Source organism: Tursiops truncatus, chromosome 3, assembly GCF_011762595.2.
Source record: "Tursiops truncatus isolate mTurTru1 chromosome 3, mTurTru1.mat.Y, whole genome shotgun sequence".
Classification (NCBI taxonomy): domain Eukaryota; kingdom Metazoa; phylum Chordata; class Mammalia; order Artiodactyla; family Delphinidae; genus Tursiops; species Tursiops truncatus.
In genome coordinates this window covers 60,389,230-60,407,773 of record NC_047036.1, presented here as the reverse complement: position 1 = coordinate 60,407,773, position 18,544 = coordinate 60,389,230, and the positions used below count along the sequence as shown (strand labels likewise).

The 18,544-nt window shown below is 39.5% G+C and overlaps 1 long non-coding RNA gene across 1 annotated transcript in view; it reads right to left on the bottom strand.

Moving 5' to 3' along the window:
* Positions 1 to 3,149: 3,149 nt before the first annotated feature.
* Positions 3,150 to 18,544, bottom strand: part of LOC117311917 (uncharacterized) — a 32,687-nt gene continuing 17,292 nt past the window's right edge. The window contains exon 3 of the long non-coding RNA XR_004526131.2: positions 3,150 to 6,177. This is a non-coding gene — a long non-coding RNA (uncharacterized lncRNA). The remainder of the gene's footprint in view (positions 6,178 to 18,544) is intronic.

The following is an 18,544-nucleotide window of genomic DNA, read 5'->3' as shown; positions in this document are numbered from 1 at the left end:
TTTCAAACTTTTTGCACAGAGTGCACTTCCTAGCTCCTCGTTTTACAGATGAGAACAGTGAATCTCCAAGAAATGTTTTGCCAGGGTTCATAGAATTGATGCTAAACCAGGACTGTGAACGTAGTGTTCTGACGCTCTGCTTACTTAGTGCTTCTGCGGATTCCGTGAGGTTAGGCCCCCCAGGAAAAGAAAGCAAATTCCTATAGGTCTGGCTTGCAGAGAGAAGCATCCCTAGTGGGAAAGTAAGCAGCAAGATTCTACGGAAGTAAGAGAGAAATTTTTTCTGTTTCAGTGCATCTATTTCGTGTTTCGTCTATGTGAAACAGGCGTTTGTTCAGCAGCCTTTAAACTGATGAGGGCTTCTTGGAACACACTTTTCCTTCTTAACCAGCGTCGTTTAGAATTAGAGCTTGAGTTCGGAATGCCGGGCTTGAGACCTATGGAGGTCAGCGACTACGTCTTGCCTGTCGTCTCCCAGGGCGCAGCTCAGTGCCTGTCACAGAGCGGGTATCCTTAAATATTTGCTGAACATAAGAATCCTGTTTGATGTCCTAGTTCAGTGGCCGCTCTGTGTGCTTTTTGTCCCGTGCACTGCCCACTAGTTAAGTCACAGGCAGTGAGTTCTCCAGCGGGGACCTACCCTCTCTAGGTCCTGCACACATTATTCCTTAGGCTTTAAGAGTCCAAAGTGGCACCACAGTGATCTTCTAGCCATCAAAGGATATTTAGTGAGAAGACAGAATATGTACTCCCCGATGTAAAATAGAGATGTACTGCCCCCTGAAATCTGACTTACCTTAATGCATTATGACTCTAATCAAGAATTTACCCAAATCTTTTAAAATAAAAGCTATATTTCCCACTTTCTTCACCTTTGGGGGGGGAGGGTAAGGAATTCCATAAACACCACCTGTAAGGTAACTTTAAGGTAAAGGGACTTCCACTTTCTCATTTTATAGATGAGAAATTTCAAGTTTTAACCATTTGTCATAGAAGGAATAAATAAGCTTATTAGCTGCTACTTGAAGCAATGATTTGTCTTAAAGGTAATCCATTCAATCCTAAATTCTGACCTATCATGCCACTAGTTTATAACTTACCTCTGACCATCAGTCTGGAAGAAAAGAGTCACAATATATTTTTGAGCAAAAATAAAAGCTTTGTGTATGAGGTGGGAATTGCATTAAGGTTCTAGTAAAAGAACTTAGTTTATAGTGGCTTATTAAACAAATTAGGAGGTTACTCTATTACATTAAAGAAGTCTGGAGATGGACTGTCCAGAGCTGGTAAGGTGGCTCTACCAGCTCTTTAGAGACTCAGGCTCCGTCTGTCTTTCTGCTCTTCTATTCGTAGAGCATATTCCCAGCCTCCAGGTCAATTCATTTTACAATATGGCAAGGGACAAAAGGACTTTCCCAAGGCCCCACCCAGTGATTTCTGTTTATATCTCACCCCTTGCTGCAAGTGGGGCTGGGAATTGTGTGTGCGTGTGTCTTTCTGAGCTGGACACATTATTCCCTCTAACAATAAAGCGTTCTATAAATATGGAAGAAAGAGAAAATACTTGTTGAGTAGGTAAATAGCAGTCTGCCACACCTAGTTTTCAAATCAAAAGGTACTTAGTAGAATGGACAGGGCCAGTGCCCTAGAGAAACATACTACTCGGCACCCTTCATAGTTTGACTTTGTTTTTATAGTGTTTTTCCTAAGTTATTATTGATATTTGGTACCTCAGACTGTAATGATACCCTTAGTTTACAACACATTATCAACATTAGCCCATGGATGGCTCTTCTCTTTTTCTGTTTTTGGGCTTCTTTTTGTTATTTTGGTTTTTGTTTTTGTTTTAAAATTTCTCTGTAACCCCAGTCCCCAGTCCCATTACCTCCTTTCTGCCAATATGGGCACCCAGCCTCGCATGTTTGATATATGACCTTAAATATAAATCTATCCTATCCTTATGTTTCCTGTGTATTTCTTTTACATAAGTAGTATTTGGTTTTAAATCTTATGCTGTTTCTTATTTTTTCCACACTAAAGATGTTTTTAAAATTCATATATATTGCTATCGTACATGTAAGTGCTGCATAGTATTCCAAGGTTTACATATACCACATTTTATTTACCTATTACCCTAGTTGTCAACATCTAAGTTATTTCCAATTCTCTATTAATACAATTGATGCCACAATGAAAATCCTTGTTCATGCCACTTTATTGACCTGTGCATTCATTTCTTTGGGATATATAGCAAGGCGTGTGATCTCTGGCTCATAGGACAAACATTTAATTTCACTACGTTCCACTATATTGCTTTTCAGAATGGCACCAACAGTGCACAAGGAGTTCTTTGTCCTCCACATTCTCTCCAATACATAATATTAGTCCCTCTTGTACATTTTTTTGCCATTTTTATGAGTGTAATGAGGTATTTCACTGTTGTTTTAATTTGCAATTCTCTGATTATCAAAGAATTTCGTATATTTATTGAAATGGCTATTTGGACTTTCCCCTCTGTGAACTGCCTATTCATAATTTTTTTGCCTATTTCTTTCCTGTTCTTTTGCAGTTCTTTCTACAATCTAGATATTAATCCTTTACAGTTTTAGATATTGCAGAGATCTTTTCCCAGTCTGTCATATATCTGTTAAATTCATCTATGGTGTCTTTTATTGGACAGAAATCCTTAACTTTTATGAGTCAAATCAGTCTTTATTCAACTTCATTTTATTTCATATGTTTTATGATTTGGGCTTTTGAATCTTATTCGTGAAGTCTTTCTCCACCCCTGAGTCATATTTTCTTCTGTAAGTTTATAATTTTAACCTTCACTTATAGTTCTCTACTTTAACTGGAGGGATTCAGGTGTATTTTTTCCACACACATTTATCATCTATCAAGTTCCCATATATATCTGAGTCCATTTCTGAGCTCTCTATTCTCTTATGTTTGTCTGTTAGCCAGAACTATTCTACATTCAACACTTTGATTTTGTAGTATATCTTAATATCTGCTAGGGCAAGTTCCCACTCTGCTTTTATTTTTCAAAATTGACCTACTCATGAACCTCTATTTTTCCATGTAAATTTTAGAATGAGTTTGTTGAGATCCTCAAAAAATACAAAGGAATTTTTATTAAGATTGCATTGAATATATAGATTTATTCGGGAAGAAATAGCATAAAACTTTACATTGTTAAGATATCCCATCCACATACATTCTTTTTGTTGTTGTTGTTCAAATTATTCATTCTCTTTTGTCCTTTAATAGAGTTTTAATACTTTTTCTGTAAAAGGTCTTGGGCATTCTTTCTAAGGTATTTCCTAGGCACTCTGGTGTTTTATTGCAAATGAAAATTTTTTTTCTAGTATTTTAGAGAAAGAAAAGTCAAAGTGATGGATAATTTTCTAGCTTGGAGAAAGAAGGTAGGGACCATTGGAGAAGAGTATATTACACAGGGGAGGGTTGCTTTAGTTTTGATTTTGTTGACCATATGGAGTTTGAGGTTCCTTCAGGACATCCAGTACAGATGCTCAGTAAGTAATGAGCATTCTAGAAGCCCGTCTGAAGCTTAAGAAACAGATATGGCTGTAGAAGTAGTGTGTAAAGCAAACACAGATGGCTCCAAGGGCTAAGGAGATAAAGCAAATAAATGCACAGGGCATAGGGCAGCAACTACTCAGTTCTGGAGAACTGTGAACCCACGTGGGAATGTGAACCCAGTGTTACAGAGCTTCTGACTTTTCAAGGAAAGCCAGAAATTTGGATTCTTATGGGACATCTGTTTAAAAACAATGGTTCAGATTAGAAAAATCATTTCTATGGTTTCATGATTACATCCTCTTCACTGTACATGTGTGCTTCAGGTGCTGCTCTGGAGTCCTATTTTTACCATCACTGCCACTGCCATCTTTGCTCTTCTCCTTCCCCTTTCATTGTTTTCTAATTTGTCTTTCTTTTCCTTTCTCTTTCCCCTTGATTTTATGATTCTGTTTGAAAAAGTTTAACTCTCTATATATATATGTATCACTAATCAATAATAGAGCTGTTCTTATCTATGCAGTGATTCAAGTAAACCCTACGTCTAATTTAATCTTCAGCCCTTTGATTATCACTTGTAGTAGATGCTGTGGAAATCACATTAATGGCCCCACTTCTTTATCTATCCTGGAGTCACATCCTTTGCCATGTGACTTTGTGGTTTCCTTCACTATAGAGGCCCTCCCTTCCTTTTTTGAATCTGGGTTTGGCTGTGTAACTTGCTTTGGCAGGTTGAATGAGGGGATGTGCCAGAACAGTGGACCAGTTCCCAGCCCATGTCTCAGAAGGCCTTAGTATTTCTGCTTGCTTTCTTGGATTCCTGGCCTTGCCATGAGAAGGACACACCTAGGCATATATGCTGGTCTCAGAAGGAGGATAAATAACACATAGAACAGATCTGTTCCAGCTAAGATACTCTAGCTAAGCCCGACAGAGGCCCCAGGAAAACTGCAGACCCTTTGCAATCCCAGCAGAGATCAGCCAGCCCCACACCACCCCAGATTTGTGAGGAATAATAAATGGTGGTTGTTTGAAGCCACTGAGCTGGGGACATTTTGCATGCAGCAATAACAGATATTAACCTGATCTAAAGCCATTCCAGGAGCCTGTGAGTTTCAGCAGGCTGGAGCCCAAGCACTGAGTTATTAGGATACAGGTATCCCCCGTTTTTCTACAGTTTGAGTTTTACCACTTTGCTTCTACGGATACCTGTTTTTGCTAACAAAAGAAATCTGGAGAGGATTTCCACTTTGATTTAAAAAGGCAAAAGCTGAAAATAGTGTTCAGCATTTGTTTTGCAGCACTCAGAGCAGTGAGCTTGGCACCACCAAGCTCCTTCCTGAGAGCTACCCTCAGCATCTCAGCATCAACCTCCGCAGATTTGAACCGTGTCTGTGAACATCTGTTCTTTATCTCCATTTATTTTGTGCACCCATTAGAAAGATGTGTCCTAAGGTATCAGAAAAGCCTAAGAGAGCTCGTAGGATGTTGTGCTTAGCATAAAACGGAATGTAATTATTTTGATCGTGGTGAAGAAAATAGACACTGTGCATGCATCGAACTTGACTGCGTCCACCACTTGTACTAATTGCACCCAGAAAGAGAGATTCTTCAAAGCTGCTGAAGTCACTATTGGTTCTGCTAGGAGCAAAGTGTACAAAGTATACAAAGTGCAGCGTTCAGTTAAGTTATCCTACACCTAAGGAGTAATCAGTCAGTCTTTTCAATAAGCTGAAACAGAAAGCACTGGTTGATGGTGGTGAAAATGTTGCAAAAGTGGAATTTAAAGGTAGTCATGGGTGATTTGATCAGTTTTTGAGGCGAGGGGAGTTTCATAGCTTAAAGTTTACTGGAGAGAGTGCTTCAGCTGATACTGAAGCTGCCTAAAAAGGTCCCAGAAGAACTGAAGGAAATAATTACAGAAGGTGGTTATTTGTGTAAGCAAGTGTTTAACTGCAAGGAAACAGCAGTTTATTGGAAAAAGTTGCCAAGCAAATCATTAATTTCAATACAAGAAAAGCAGGCTAAGGGACACAAAGCATTGAAGGACAGGTTAATGCTAATGCCTATTATTAACACCACTGGTGATGCTGTCCTTAGGCCTCTACTAGGGTACCATTCAGAAAACCCGAGGGCACTTAAAGGCATTGATAAGAATACACTTCCTGTTGTGTTTCATTCACATTCAAGTGTTTGGAATACCCAAGTGATTTTTTCTGAGTACATGAGTGAATATGTTAGTCCTTTTGTTGAAAAATACTGTAAAGAAAATAACCACGATAATAGGTGTCTTTTGATTGTCAATAATTGTGCTGCTTATCCACCTGGCATTACCGAGTATGGCAGTAACATTTGTGTTGTGTTCTTACCACTGCATACAACGTCATTGCTGCAACTGTGTGACCCAGGCCTGACAGCCACAATTAAGGCTTACTCTATACAAAATGTTGAGCTTCCCTGGTGGCGCAGTGGTTGAGAGTCCGCCTGCCGATGCAGGGGACATGGGTTTGTGCCCAGGACCAGGAGGGTCCCGCGTGCCGCGGAGCATCTGGGCCTGTGAGCCATGGCCGCTGAGCCTGCGCGTCCGGAGCCTGTGCTCCACAATGGGAGAGGCCACAACAGTGAGAGGCCCGCGTACTGCAAATAAAAAAGAAAAAAATGTGATGTGTTTTATTGTAAGTGCCATTGACAGAAAGGGCAACTCTGAAGCATCTTTATGAGAGATTTGGAAAGGCTACAATATAAAACTGGTAATCAACAACCTTGGAGATGCTCTTGATAGGCTAACCGTCTCGATGAGAAATGGCATTTGGAGGACACTATCCTGAAGCAGTGAAGTATTTGAAGACTTTGAACCAGCAACAATAAATACAGCAAAAGCGACTGTGTTTGTGGAAGTTGGCAAAGATGATGTTGAAGAGGTTTTGGCATTCCATGACCCACAGCTGACAGGTGAAGAGGGTCATCCAGGAACCGACCATGAAGCACTTGTGTGAGCTTTCACCCTGACTGGCAGAGCTGCAGTGATTGCAGAAAAGCATGACTTTAATTTTGAAAGGGCACGTAGGTTTAGGGCAGTTTTGCAGGATGTTTTGAGTACCTACAAAGAATTCTATGACAGCATATTGCACGAGGCTGAGCAGTCAAGCACACTGTCATATTTCAGGTCTTCCACATCAGCCAGAGCAGACATCACGGCAGGCAGACACAGAAGGTGTAGATGTTAGTGACTTGTCTGCCCTGATGGATTTAGATGGTGATGAGATCTTAATAGGTGACTGTCTTCCTCTCCCTCCTACCTGTCCTCTACCTCCCACCTCCCCAGCCTCCCATGCCTCAGCCTGACACACCATCATTGCTACCTCTCTGCCTTCCAGTGTGCTTACTGTCTTCCCGGTTCTGATAAGTGAAACTACACTGTACCATACATTATTTCTACTTTATCCAGCCTATGCATTTATCATATCACTCCTGCTTTTACCCTATGTTCGTGTTATTTTAGGTTTTATATATTATTTGGTATGATTTGGTAGGTTATTTTTGGGTCTGGGAACACTCACACATTTTTCCATTTAAATTAACGGTAATTGCTTCTTTGCTTTACGCAGTCTTGGCTTACGAAAGTTTACGTAGGCTTGCTCTACTTTCGGATAGTGAGGGAAACCTGTATTCCACAACCGAAGAATACTATCAACGAACTAAAACCTGATTTATATCCAATTTCTTTTAGCGTATCATCAATTCTACATTTAATGAACACTCACCTGTCATAATTTATGTTGAATCTGGTAGCTAACACTCTCCTGTCTGATCCTGCTATTTGATATCACACAAGAATATCTGGGGAGCCATAGCTTTTCAGTAGTTCTGATTTATTGCTCTGTATTACTTCTGGTCAATTGCCCATTAACTGTTTCCTCCCCCTGGAGACCCAAGGAAAGAATGGGTGGGTGTAACACTAAAACCCTGGAGTGATATTAAAGGAAGGAAGCCAAAGGAAACTAGGCAGCCCATCTTCTCCACCCCCAACTGAAATACTTACAATTTGCACCTTCATTGTACAATTGTGTAATGAGTAAAAAGATTACTATATTGTAAATTTCCCCATGCTGCCCCCACCCATCACACATGCCTAATGTGGAGAATGCTGACTCTCCAAGGAGAGTCTCTCTCCACTAGACCCATTCTAGACGTTTAATATGCAAAAATCAACCCTTTGGACTAGGGCAGTACTTTATCAAACTCAGTGGTGATGGACCATTAAAAAAAGTTCCAAGCTATTGTGGATTGATACTTTTGTAAAATATAACAAAGTGTGTGGGTGAATAGGAAGAGGAGAGATTAAGGGATGCAAGAAGTTTCTGGGTAGTAGGAAATGATTACCCTTCAATAGTTTAAGAGATACAAGTTAAAGTTTGGATGTGTAAAAAATTACTTGGCTATTTGAATTGTACTTTGAATGCAACTGACCATCATTAGGTTGTTGGCATTAAAATTGTATACAAATACAAAAATTTGCAATTATGCATCATTGCTAAATTCTTTTGAGGGTGTTCATTGCTAGTTGGTGCCTTTCAGGCATCCTACAGCATAAGTGGGAAGGTGACTAGATAGTTCTTTAAAAACATCACTCAAGCCAGCTTATGCTGAACTATGTCTAACTGCCCATTGGTGGAAACATAGGTAATATCCTTGTCCTGAGCTTGAGTTTTTAAGAAACTTTTATTCACAATGTTAAATACATTCATTTTCTCACTGCCTCCAAAGTTCCTGGGACTCAAACCCTTTCTGCCTTCAATTTTTAAAAATGTTTTTGTGGCAGACACTGCTGGTTGTCAATCCAACAGCCATTCTCCCTTCTTCCTTACAAGGGAACCCAAATTTTGTTCAGGGTATCAATACACCTAACTAAAAGTCTGTATTTCTTACCCTTCCTTATAGCTGGGTGACCATGTGACACAGTTATGGCCAAAGAAGTGTAAGTAGAAGTCTAGAGGAGAGGCAAGTCTCCTGGGAAAGCCCTTGCTTTCCAATAGACAAGGACAAATTCGGGCTTTTGCCTTTGCCTTTCTCTTTATTCTTATTCTCCCTACTCAGAAGGTTGGTATTATGCTGGACGTGGAGCAGCCATATTGTAACCATGAGGCAATCATGAAAATGAACACCACATTTGAAGGAAAACAAACCAGAAGGATAGGAGGATCCTGGGATGTTAACGACTGACACTGTGAATTGCCTATCTCTGGACTTCCTCTTTGGGGAGAAAAATAAACCCCTTTTGATTAAGTCACCATGGTTGGATTTCTAGTTCATTGAGCCAAATGTAATTTCTAAATGACAGTTATTTTTATGTAGAGTAGTTCGTCTACTTTGCTAGATGTCTTAATAAGTTTTAATAACCTAACTTTTAATGAGTAAAACACTTACTACACTAGTTTCTAGACATACTTTGTAAGAGTTTCAACTCAAGAAATGATTAATAATAAAATGACACTAAAGCTAAGAAATTAATTCTTGGTGCTGTTTTGGTTAGCAATGGAAGATTTGAGGATATGTAGTTTTTTTCTTGACCATCTTTTGTTTTTCCTCTCTGTGACTGGCCTGGGAAAATTTCCAGTTAAAACATTTCAATTGGCTCAGAGATAAAAGTTTTATACCCTCCAACCTTTTCTCCAGAAGTCAAGGATTAATTAATTGACAAGTATCCAGCAATTAATATCTTAAAACTTACTAGGAATTTGGCAAAGAAATTGTGGATTCTTTTCCAACCAGTGTGACAGAAAAACGTTCCTGGTGTGTTTTGAAGTTTCTGACTTTTCTCCTTTCACTTTGGTAAATATTAACCGAGAAGTGGTGTATAAAAGTTGTATCCATGGTGGAAAGAGGAGGCTGACTGGTTGTGTGTGCGTGTGTGTGTGTGTGTGTGTGTGTGTGTGTGTGTGTGTGTGTGTAGCATTTGTTTGCTACCTGGGTTCATTTGGAAATTAGAATTTGTTACATTTGTAGGTAACTTTGATTCAGGCTTTTACAAATGAGTAGTAGATTTTTCTGTGAACGTAAAACTCTCTAAAATAATAAAATCTATTAAAAGTGAGTAGTAAGCAAAATACCTGTGTACTGAGCACCACCAGTACACCCCCAAGATAGCAAGTGTTCAGTACATGCTTGCTGAATTGAACAGTAAGAGCATTAAGTGCATGAGAAAATGCAAGTAATTTATATACCAAGGGCTGGAGTCGTGCAGAACTGTGGAACTTACAGAGTTTACGAACTGAAGAAAGTTATTTGAAACATTGGCGATATGTGATTTTTTCCATGGTGCCACTGCCTCCCAGCGTGAGATGTGATCAGCATACAGCCACTCTGTGTGCTGATGCAGCATACAAGGATGCAGCACTCTGCACTTGGCCCTTTCCACTGAGCCCAAGCTTGACCTGGTAATCCCCAACTCTTCACTTTCTTCTTATTCTCCCTATCCTTCATAATCCTCAACACAACTGTTCCAGTCTTTAATATGGTTCTGCCAATATTCTTCTTCATCCTTATTTCTAAAATGTGCCTAAAATCTTCAAGAGAGGCTTTAAAGGCAAAATAGGGTAACATCTATTTGCTCGACCAAAATGTATGGAACACCAGCTACGTGCCAGGCACGGTGGTGGGCTCTGGGCATACGATGGTGAGTGAAAATAGATTCAGTTCATTGTCATTTACAGTCTAGTAGGGGAGACAGGCAGTAGTCAAGAAATCACTTGCAATTCTAGCATTTCTAAATTCCTATGTGATGTTTAGGTTAACTAAATGTGCTTAAGGCGAATGGACTTGAAAACTTTCAGAAGGCATGGTTTAACACGTTTCTCATAACATGAGATGGCCAGCATAGAACCATATCGTCCACTGAATGCAAATTACTTTGTAGAACTACAAGTCTTAAAATGTAATGGAAGTTATATTTAAAAGAAGCACTAAAGATTGTCAAAGAAAGTAGAGTAAGGGAAGTCTTGCAACAAGGTCTTTGGTTCCACTAATTAGATTTAAGAAAATAGCAAAGGAAATTCTCTTCTAGAGAATCAAAACAGACAACTGGGACAGAATAAACACTCTTTCCTTGTTAGGGAACCAAAACATACTCAAAACCTTTCTCCCAATTCTTCCACGCTCAGGCATTCTTCCTGGAGCAGGCAAGTTTGCTCGAGATTGGCACAGCATTGTAAATCAACTATACTTCATTAAAAAAATTAAATTGAATAAAAAGTGTGAAAAGATAGGAATGTTCAGACCATTTTAATATCCTCATCATTATATAGCAATATATAAAATTAATAGTTTATATTTGCTTATTTTTATTAATTTATGTTTTAATATTTTTAATGTTAAAATGTTGTCACAATTATAAGTGATATAATAATATAGTATGATTTTTCCCCTAGATTCTTAGAAAAGTCTGAAGATCAGTCCAGGATAAGGGAAAGGAGTGGGTTCTGAGTCTACTGCACATCAGTCCATCATAAAGGAGCACAAGACTGGAGCTGGGGGAAGGACAGAAAGAAGTGTCCTTAGAGAAGGCAAGGAGCTAACGAGAGGACAGGTTTTTCCTAAGACCAGAAGGAAACAAGAGGATGAAGGAAAGAGGAACCGGGGGGCTGGGGGCTGGGTTGGGAGCCAGGAGAAGTTGCTCAAGGAGAAAGAGAGGGGATTACCCTGGAAGAGCTGGGCCGATGCATCTGAGATAGGTCCTCCGTGAGGGCTGTTGATTCAGAGCCCGGGACCTGCTTGGAACTGAGCCATCATCTGTGGTTTGCCTTGCTTTCATTCAAGGGAATGTCTCTACTACTTGCACTAGGGGACTCTGACAACTGTCCTCCTTTGGGGTCCATGAGGACTTCATTCCTCCAGCAACCTCCCCTACTGATTGCCTAGGAAGACTTGCAAACAACCCCTTCTCCCCTATTTGCTGCCCAATGCATACCACACCTCCGAGACACCATTGAACTCATGAACACAAAGAAGAAGAAGAGGACTGATGGGGTCTGGACTAGACCCCCAGTGGAGTGAGTATGGGGAACATCTTACACTTATTCTTGGGGTGGGGGTTTGAATGAATCCATCTTGATGCTGGAGGAGCCTTCACCTACTCTCCCTGCGTTTTTTTCCCCAAGATACAGTAATAGTTATTGACAATTCTCTTGTAATAATTAAAACTATTTAAGAGTATAAAAAAGGAAATTAAAATTAACCGAAGGAAACATTAGAATGACAGGAATACATATTTGCCCTCTTGCTGTTTCAAAGAAGGGCCTGTCCACGATCCTATCGTTTTATTGAAATATATCTACTTCTCACCTTGCTTTAGTTCATGAGGATTTAATGTGAGACCACAATGAATGAATATTTAATCACCAAAGTAATTGTATTAATTTGTTGAAACAGTCTCCTGAAGAGAAAGGACAGAATGTTTGTGAGCCTAACAATCTTGTTACTATCATCAGATTTTATTAAACATAGCCATGGTATTCTGTTTGGCATTAATTATATCTAGATATAAAACAGTTATGAACTAATTAAGGCTCATTTGAATATATGCCAAAAACCTAGAAGAGAAAGACAAAATTGGGTGCTTAAGGAGCTCATTTGGGTTCCAGAGGACAAATAGTATAGAATTAACTTGATAAATTAGTGAAAAGGTTTAAATGCAATGGAGACATAAGTGGGGTAGTAAAATAACAATGTTTAGATGGAAACAGGTTAACTAAATCTCAGCTCTGCTACATACTTGCTGGGTGACTTTCGGCAAGTTTCTTAAGCACTCTGTGTTTCAGTTTCCATGTAGAACGGAAACTAAATAATAGAATCCTTCACATAGGATGGTAGGAGGATGAAAAACAATAATGTGTGCCAAGTGCTAAATTTAGAACCTGGCACATGGTAAGTTTGGAGTGACTATTAATCATTTTCTATTATTGTTTTATTTAGTTAATACTTACATAGTGCTTGCTATGTACCAGACACTGTTCTAACTGCTTTACACAAATAATTCATTTATGTACTAGGCACTATTTTAAGCACTGTGCAGATACTAACTAGTTTAATTGTCATCACAATCCTGTGGGATAGGTACTATTATGGATGACATCACCTCCATTTTACAGATAAGGAAATCAAAGGCCAGAGATTAAGTAACTTGTTTAAAGATAACAGCCAGTAACAGTCAGAGCCAGGATTCAAATTCAGACCATCTGCTTTTAGAGGCAGTGCTCTTAACCGTATGCCATCTGTTCTCCACATGTTTGCATCATCGTCAATTGAAGGTGACACATAAGACATTAACATATATACATTTGTTAGTTGATTATTAAAGTTCTTTTCTATCCAACAGATGTTTTCATAAAATTCATGTCACTTTAAAAAACAGAATTATATTTTAAGTGCAAAAGTGAGCTTGGTAATGAAAAAGTACACATGGAGGGACTTCCCTGGTGGATCAGTGGTTAAGAATCCACCTAACAATGCAGGGGACACAGGTTCAAGCCCTGGTCCAGGAAGATCCCACATGCCGTGGAGCAACTAAGCCAGTGCGCCACAAGTACAGAGCCTGCGCTCTGCGCCCACAAGCCAACTACTGAGCCTGTGTGCCACAGCTACTGAAGCTCACGAGCCTAGAGCCCGTGCTCCACAACAAGAGGAGCCACCACAGTGAGAAGACCGCGCACCGCAACAAAGAGTAGCCCCCCGCTTGCCGCAACTAGAGAAAGCTCATGCGCAGCAACAAAGACCCAACACAGACAAAAATTAATTAATTAATTTTTTTAAAATTACATTAAAAAAGTATACATGGAATCATTCTAGAAAAGTTAAAAAGATTAGTAAGACAAACATTTGCAAGGAAATTTAAGGACGCATTGATAATTCCCTATCTTCTTATGGGATTGCTTTAAAAATCATTCCATTCCTACTTGCTTCTCAAGTTAATAGAATGACCAAATGCAAAAGCACCTTGTAAACTTAAACAAACAAACAAACAAAAAAACACTTGTAGAAATTTAAGTTATAATTATTTGCCTTTATATCCTTACAGATTCAGAATAGTATTCATTTGTGTGTGTGATATAAATAAACATATATATGCATGCACATCCTTGGAAAGTTTCTCAACAGTTATATGATATTCTGTCCATATCGGTTGCCACCGTGGGATTGCTGGTCTGACAGGGACTTAACTTCTGTCAAATCCTTTTTACTGAAACCTAATAACTTGCAGAAATAATATAAGACACATTTTGACCAGAAGGTGGCAATCAAGCATTGATACTTTCAAAAGGTTCCAGGAGCAAGAACTAACTTCTGGTAGGTGTTGTATATCCAAGGAGCCAAAATATTTAGGTTCTGATCATCCAGATTCTATGGGCTACTCCTCACCACCCCGTCCCTGCCCTGGAGGATCCCAGGCTCAGTGCTACCATTGGAAAAGCACAGGGCTCTGGGGGCAGGTCATCTATCTGAAAAGTATGACCCCATCTTAGAATCCTCATTTAAGTTAACTTTATTGCATAAGTGAAAATGATTACTGGGGTATTATGGTCATTATTTTAACTCTTTGATGAAGTTTTTCCATGTACCAATATTACTGCCTCTAAGAATGTGTTTTTTTTCTCTTCTTCATCTAAGGAACAGCAAAGATAAACTAGGAGAAATTGGATATCCTTTAATTTGGTCCCCTCATTGTTTACCCCAGGCAATGAAGTAGACCCTGACAAGGGTCCCTTAATTCTGGAAAGTGCACATTAGTATTGTCTAGAATAGTCTGAGCCTGGGGGTTGTTAAAGAAAAAATTATTCTGACACTTGTAAGAAAGACTTTACTCAGGACTACTGCTATAGGTGTAGCTGCCAAGACTATTGCAGTAGGGGCAAGAAATGGGAGTCAACTCCAAATACAAGAACAAGGAGGGATTTATAGCCAGGGAATAGGTGTTGGAGTTGGGGGCGGGGGGAATGGATGGAAAATTACATCAGAAGTCCGGTGAAAAGAGGCAGATGGGTGGATGGCTTTTATTCAAAGACAACCTCACAGGCAAGTTGTTTGCTATCTCTAGGAATTAGCTAATCCTGGGAAAAGCACCACATCCCTAGGTCCTCAAGGCCCTAAGATGTCAAAGCATTATAAAATACAGAAAAAAATTTAAAGCATGATTAACGGAAAGTGCCTTGCTTCTAGCTTCTAAAATACCATTTATGTCAACCACCCAATTACCTCATCAAATGAGAAAGCATTGATCAGCAAGATCATCTGATTTCCTCTAATAATCATAGTAACATTTAATTAGTTCCTTCTATATGCTACGTCTCGTGCTAAGCACTTTAAATGTGTAATTGTATTTAATCCACACATTTGTATATTGATTATAGTGGTAATTATACAAATCTGTACATGTGATAAAATACCATAGATTTATACACAAAGCCCTAGCAACAACAACAAAAAGAATGCATGTGAAAACTTGTGAAACTTGAGTAAGAATGGCTAGTTAATTGTATTGTGCCAATCAATTTCCTGGTTATGATAATGCACTATTTAAATAAGATGTCAACACTGGGGTAAGCTAGGTGATATATACAAGAGACCTCACAGTACTATTCTTGCAACTTTTTGTGAACCTACAATTATTTCAATTAAAATGTTACACGTCCTGTGAGGCCAATACTACTATTACGTCCATTTTATACATGAGGAAACAGAGACTTGGAGAGGTTAATTAACCTTTCTAAGGTCATTCAGTTAGTAAATGTGTGATTCTGACCCACAGCCAATGCACTATCAACCTCCCTTCAACAGAGATAATCTTTAGAAAAAATGGTGATTCCTCTTATCCATAGAATTTTCTAGGTCCCAATATGGTCTGAAAAAATGTAAATAAATCCAATTACGCTGCAGTGCTTGAGAGTTAAATGGCAACACACTTAGAAGTTAGTACAGGAGACACAGGCAGCCTCCTGCAGCACATGCAGCCTTTCCAGTGCCTGGCTCCTGCAGTAAACAGTAGTCAGTAGCACCCAGCAGCTCCCCCAGCACCCTTTTAAAGGCAGTTTTGTTGGCGGGGGGGGCGGTGCCTGTGGTGAGATACCTCCTGTGAGCAGCTTGTGTGGCATCCTCCAGGGCAGATGTCTGCTGGGTGGCTGACAGGGTCTTGGTGCTCTGGCCTGGTGTCAGGCCTGAGCCTCTGAGAGGGGAGAGCCGAGTTCAGGACTATGGCCCACCAGAGACCTCCCGGCCCCACGTAATATCAATTGGCCAGAGCTCTCCTGGAGATCTCCGTCTCAATGCTAAGACCCAGCTCCACCCAAAGGCCAGCGAGCTCCAGTGCTGGATGCCCCACGCCAAACAACTAGCAAGACAGGAACACAACCCCACCCATTAGCAGAGAGGCTGCCTAATATCATACTAAGTTCACAGATACCCCAAAACACACCACGGGATGCAGTCCTGCCCAGCAGAAAGAAAAGATCCAGCCTCATCCACCAGAACACAGGCACCACTCCCCTCCACCAGGAAGCCCACACAAGCCACTGTACCAACCTCACCCACTGGGGCAGACACCAAAAACAATGGGAATTACAAACCTACAGCCTGTGAAAAGGAGACCCCAAACACAGTAAGCTAAACAAAATGAGAAGACAGAGAAATATGCAGCAGATGAAGTAGCAAGGTAAAAACCCACCAGAACAAACAAATGAAGAGGAAACAGTCAGTCTACCTGAAAAAGAATTCAGATAATGATAGTAAAGATGATCCAGAATCTTGGAAATAGAATGGAGGAAGTACAAGAAACGTTTAACAAGGACCTAGAAGAACTAAAGAGGAAACAGACAATGATGAACAACACAATAAATGAAATTAAAAATTCTCTAGAAGGAATCAATAGCAGAATAACTGAGGCAGTAGAACGGATAAGTGACCTGGAAGATAAAATAGTGGAAATAACTACCGCAGAGCATAATAAAGAAAAAAGAATGAAAAGAATTGAGGACAGTCTCAGAGACCTCTGGGACATTAGGCACACGAACAATCGAACTATAGGGGTCCCAAAAGAAGAAGACAAAAAGAAAGGATCTGAGAAAATATTTGAAGAGATTATAGTCAAAACTTCCCTAACATGGGAAAGGAAATAAGTCCAGGAAGCACAGAGAGCCCCATACAGGATAATCCCAAAGAGAAACATGGCAAAACACATATTAATCAAACTATCAAAAATTAAATACAAAGAAAAAATATTAAAAGCAGCAAGGGAAAAGCAACAAATAACATACAAGGGAATCCCAATAAGGTTAACAGCTGACCTTTCAGAAGAAACTCTGCAAGCCAGATGGGAGTGGCAGGACATATTTAAACTGATGAAAGGGGAAAATCTGCAAACAAGATTACTCTACCCAGCAAGGATCTAATTCAGATTTGATGGAGAAATTAAAACCTTTACAGACAAGAAAAAGTTAAGAGAATTCAGTACCACCCAACCAGCTTTACAACAAATGCTAAAGGAACTTCTCTAGGCAGAAAACACAACAGAAGGAAAAGACTTACAAAAACAAACCCAAAACAATTGAGAAAATGGTAATAGGAACACACATATAATTACCTTAAATGTAAATGGATTAAATGCTCCAACCAAAAGACACAGACTGGCTGAAAGGATACAAAAGCAAGACCCATATATATGCTGTCTACAAGAGACCCACTTCAGACCTAGGGACACATACAGACTGAAAGTAAGGGGATGGAAAAAGATATTCCATGCAAATGGAAATCAAAATAAAGCTGGAGTAGCAATTCTCATATCAGACAAAATAGACTTTAAAGTCTACTACAAGAGACAAAGAAGGACACTACATAATGATCAAGAGATCAATCTAAAAAGAAGATATAACAATTGTAAATATTTATGTACCCAACTTAGGAGCACCTCAATACATAATGCCAATGTTAACAGCCATAAAAGGGGAAATCGACAGTAACACAATCATACTAGGGGATTTTAACACCCCACTTTCACCAATGGACAGATCATCCAAAATGAAAATAAATAAGGAAACACAAGCTTTAAAGCACACATTAGACAAGATGGACTTAATTGATATTTATAGGACATTCCATCCAAAAACAACAATACACTTTCTTCTCAAGAGCTCATGTAACATTCCCCAGGATGGATCATATCTTGGGTCAAAAATCAAGCCCTGGTAAATTTAAGAAAATTGAAATTGTATCAAGTATCTTTTCCAACAACAGTGCTATGAGACTAGATATCAATTACAGGAAAAAAACTGTAAAAAATACAAACATATGGAGGCTAAATGATACACATTAAATAACCAAGAGATCACTGAAGAGATCAAAGAGGAAATTAAAAATACCTAGAAACAAATGACAATGAAAATACGATGACCCAAAACCTATGGGATGTAGCAAGAGCAGTGCTAGGAGGGAAGTTTATAGCAATATAATACTACCTCAAGAAACCAGAAACATCTCAAATAAACAACCTAAGCTTACGCCTAAAGCAACTGGAGAAAGAGGAAGAAAAAAACCCAAAGTTAGCAGAAGAAAGAAATCATAAAGATCAAATCAGAAATAAATGAAAAAGAAGATGGCAGAGTAGAAGGACGTGCTCTCACTCCATCTTGTGAGAACACCAGAATCACAACTACCTGCTGGATAGTCATTGATAGGAAGACACTGGAACTCACCAAAAAAGATACCCTACATACAAAGACAAAGGAGAAGCGACAATGAGATGGTAGGAGGGGTGCAATCACAGTAAAATCAAATCCCATAACTGCTGGGTGGGTGACTAACAAACTGGAGAACACTTATACCACAGAAGTCCACCCACTGGAGTGAAGGCTCTGAGCCCCACGTCAGGCTTCCCAACCTGGGGGTCTGGCAACGGGAGGAGGAATTCATAGAGGATCAGACTTTCAACCCTAGTGGGATTTGATTGCAGGACTTCGACAGG